Genomic DNA, 4,627 nt, shown 5'->3' on the forward strand with positions numbered 1-4,627 from the left:
AGTTGTCTGCTATAATTTGTAGCTTCTTGTATTCTCAGTACGTGTGCTCATTGGGTCCCGCATGCTGCGCAATATCGCCACGTATGGTCGTCCCAGAGTTCCTGATAGGGTCCACAAACGTCGCCCACTCGTTTTTAGCTAGCTCGTTGGCGTGTGGCCTTGGGCTTGCTCTGCCAAGAGAGCGATGCGTTGTCTCAGGTGTTTGTTGAGACGTGTCTTTTCCATCTCTTGGCCATTTCCGCCTCTCTTCCCATAGGCTGACCAGGTGAGAATCTATCACCGGCACCTCTGCTGTGCGCTCAATGGCTTTGGTGTGTCCCGTGTGCTCGTTGAAGGAATTGAGTCCATTCCCGGATGTTGGTCGGGGCGGCATCCGACTCCTCCAGCGCCCTCTGGAGTGCTCTATAACGAGGCCAGTCGGTTAAACTAGTGATTCCTATTGTTCTCCGTATGTTGGGCGTCGAGAGCACTATTCGGATTATGTCGTGATCGCTTCCCAGATTTTCGTCGAAGGAAACACATTGTGCCTCTCTGACGTTAATTGTAAAGGCACGGTCGGGCGCCGTGTCTCTGCTGACGCGCACGGGTAACAGCGTCAGCAGAGATTAACACGCAAGAACATTGAAATGGTTCGAACGTGGGTACTAAGCGAAGGAAACACTAAAGGATGGTGGTAGAAGTTATAGTAATGACTAGAGACCGGATTTTAGGCAAATGCCTTTTTTGTTCCTTGCGCTCCTATCGCCCCACTTTGATATATGCGCATGAATTAGAGGTTAAGAAGGGCTTTTATAGTGTTTTTATAGTGGCTATAAATGCCTATTTTGGCGTTTGTGCCTAAATGCCTATAAATGCCTATTTTCAATATCGGCGCCCATATGAACACTATTTAGCGTCAAGTTTGGCTTTCAAGTGCAGTTAGAGGACCGTTATTCATGTTACCGGGCAACATTGACTGTTCGGAACTCTATGGGTTCAACCTAGTCATCTAGTTCAACCAACGTTCGGAATACAACCGCTAGCAGCAGTGAAATGGGACGCGCTGCAGTTGGCGAATGCGAAACCGCGGAAAGCCGTCAGGCGAAAGGAGAGTAAAGAGCAAAAGAAAAATGCGATATGCACGCGGCTTTTGTTGTGTTTGTAATTTACTTTTTAAGGTCTTCACTGCCGTCGAGCGTTCCTTCTCAGCGTACAAGATCATTCTCAGTGACAAGAGGAACAATTTTGAATCCAAAAATCTGGAGAGGGTGGCAGTTCGCTATTGTTAATTCCACAATCTCCACAGTGATTCTTAGACTACGTTCCGCGTGCTCTCCAAACAGATGTCTTCAAACACGTGCACTTCAAATGAGCGGAAGTTTATTTGGCAGTGTCGGGGGTTTTGCCTGCACAATTCCGATAATATCATTGTATATGAGAAAATTGCCGAAGTTGTACCTAACAGTCCTTATGTAAGAACATGTTAATTTCTTAATAAACTGTAGTCTCTCTTGCATTTATTATTTGTCTGCTTTGTTGTGTCTTAATTTAATCGCGCCAGGCAAACATAAAGTAGCACTTTTTTAATCAGTATTCCCAGCTTTCAAGTATTATTTTTCATGCTTGTTTCACTTTATGCAACGCTCAGTACAGTGGCCATTGAACATGAATATGAACAGTGTGCTTGTTGAATTACGCCAAATGATCGTCATTAGTCCAGCAGTTTTATGGGACAATTGCAAGGCTATGTTCAACTGTTGGCGCCTTTGTACCATCATAAACATTAACCTTTATTGTTTTCCTTGTCGTGGATACAGGTCGCGCACGTCTTCGTGTAAAATTGTTTGCATTTATGTAAAATTTTTTGTGCCTATATTTACGACGTTGGAGGCCTAAAACGTTGCTTTGCCTTCCTATTTTTGGCGCCTAAAAACGCGCTTTTTCAATGCCTAAAGATCCGGCTTCTAGTAATTACCCTGACTCAACAAAAATGACAATGACTCAGAAAAAGATTTACACCTCCAAAAACCAATGAATGGTTCGGATGGTCCACTGAAGGAAAGGGCTAAAAGGCTGATGGTGGAAGTCATAGTCCATGACCATAACTAAGGCTTTCTTTCACCTTAAGGTCTCTAGGATAGCTAAAGGGACGCCTGAGGACTCATGACATGAATGTCATGACATGCGTGTCATGTAGGTCAGGAAACAACCGCCTATGCAGTAGCGCACCCAGGATCTGTGCCAGGGTGGGGGTTGACAGTTTTGCCAATACCCATCTAAACAGCACTAATTTCAATTTCCTCACGGGAAATTGTCAAAAAATGCGCATTTTGCAGTGTGCAGACGATTGCGCGTCTTAGCCTCTCAGTTGCAGTTCTCAAATGCTCAAGTAAAGAAAAGGGGTTAAACAAAAGGGGGGGGGGGTTACAACCCCCGAACCCCCCCCCCCCCCCCGTCGGTTGCGCCACTGCGCCTACGTCTTTGTGCTCTATGGTCGTTTCGTTAACTTGGTAGGCTCACCGCACACTGCTTCGCACACATCGATTTTCACAGGGCGTGAGATCTGCCGTTTTTTTTTTTTTTTTGTCTTTGTTCACTGCATGTCACTTGTTATAGATGCTGCCATTATACTGTCTAGTAATTTTTCTTGCTCGAGGTGTAGCAGAATTTTCTATCTTTTTTTAACGATAAAAAAAATTCGGGATGGTAAAAAAATCAGGCTGAAAGGGTTAAGGAGGTGGAAGGAGAGCATGCGCGCGGCGCACACAATGGTCGGGAGAGCGAAAGAGAAAATGAGAGCGAGAGGGAGAGAGAGAAAGAAATTGGAGCAGCACCAACGAGGAAACGCGCAGAGCGGCTGCCGACGCCGTCCGCATTTCCCGTTTCCTCGCGTTAGCGCCGAACGGCGCGGGGTGAGTGACTGCAGCAGGCGCCTCTGGCGGCGGCTCGGCAGTTTCGACAGCCACGCCCCGGCAATTGTGGAGGCGCAGCTTGGCCGTGACGTCACAGGGGAGATAAAGGTCGGAGCCGCCGCGACGGCGGCACAACTCTCGTTAGACAGTTTTAGTGTAGCGTTTTTACGCTCCGCTAGCTGCTGAGCGGAGCGGAAGCACGAATGCGCATGCGTCCTCCGCTTAGCCGCAAGCGGGCTAGCGGAGCGAGAAACACGGTCCGCTTACAAGCTGTCTAAGCGGAGCGCGGAGCGTTGCTGCCGTTCCCTAGCGAGTGTGGTCGATGCACGAGCCCTCTCTCGCGCGTGTATCGAAGCAACTTGCATCGATGCACTAGTCGTGCGAGCACGAATAACTTATATAATACACCTCCAACTGTTATCTAAGAAAATAAAGTGAACAGCACAGCTACCAAAAACGTGGCCAGTGCACTGGCGTCAGAAAGGATTGGATGGATTCGAAATGCAAACTCGCTGGCTATCATGTGGCGTTCACCAGTCGACGCTCACTTCCCACCGATAAAATGGACCGGTAACGCATTCCATCCTTGCATCTTGTTCACTGTCTCTGTTTCTCTCACGTCCTGATGACTCCTGGTTGTGTATTTACACTTCAATTACCCTGTTTCGAACTAAAGCCCCTTGATAATTCTAAAGTACCGCCACTCTTTGTACTCTGCCGCCAGTGCGCGACCTCCTCGCCCCTCGCGAGTCCCCTCCGCGACAGACGGTCTTGCGCCCGTTTTCCTGCACGATGATTTATCTCCCTGCCATTGCTCTTGGAAACGAGTGGAGCTTGCGTTTTGCTTGTGTTTTGCTTTTTCGTTCGCGCCATTTTGCGCCTGAGCTCGGTTGGCTCGGCGTATAGAGAACGTCGCACGCTAACATTGCAAGCTATTTCGTGCACTGTCTGCTAGCGCTATGCCGTGCTGCTGTGCATATAATTGCAGCAAGAAGCGTGATGATGGTTATGCAGTTTTTACGATACCGCAAGGAAAGCGTGATGGCTTGCGCAAGAAGCAGTGGCTGCACAACATTGGCCGAAAGAACTTTGTTCCGACAAGGAACAGTATTTATTGTTCATATCTTTATTGTTCTTATTGCTCATATCAAAGCATCCCCTAATGCTGCATTTTTTTTCAATTCTTCCGGGCTTCTAATTAGCGTTTTTGTTGCGGCAATTTGTACATTGCATAAAAATGGGGTTTTCCTCAGAATGCTGAATATTCTGCTGGAACTCCATCACCTCGCACGTCGTCAACTGTTATTCAATCGGAAATGCAGCATTATAGATTCTGCTTTCCACTGAACAAATATACCCGAAGATACAGCCTCTCGATCGCACTTTTCGTGATTGTTAGGATCCGTTGCTTGTTTTACTGAAAAGAGGAATAGCAGCTTGTAGAGGAGCTATTTACAGTTTCCGATGTGTGTGTCAGCCACTTAAATACAATAAATGCAGGGCCTGAAAATATTTGTGGGAAGTATACCCGTGGTATTGCTGGTGATGAGTGCCAGCTTGTCCACATTTTAAGGCGAGACCCTTAGTTGGATATGTTTCAAGGTGAGCGTTTGAGGTACAGAACGTAACGTGACCTAATGAAGGCCAGAAGCGAGCCAAATCATGTCCAGCCGTGTATAATAGATTACTAATGATTAGCAAAGTAAATTCATGACTGATTAATTATTGGATTAAGG

This window comes from Dermacentor silvarum, chromosome 4, assembly GCF_013339745.2.
Source record: "Dermacentor silvarum isolate Dsil-2018 chromosome 4, BIME_Dsil_1.4, whole genome shotgun sequence".
NCBI classification, from domain to species: domain Eukaryota; kingdom Metazoa; phylum Arthropoda; class Arachnida; order Ixodida; family Ixodidae; genus Dermacentor; species Dermacentor silvarum.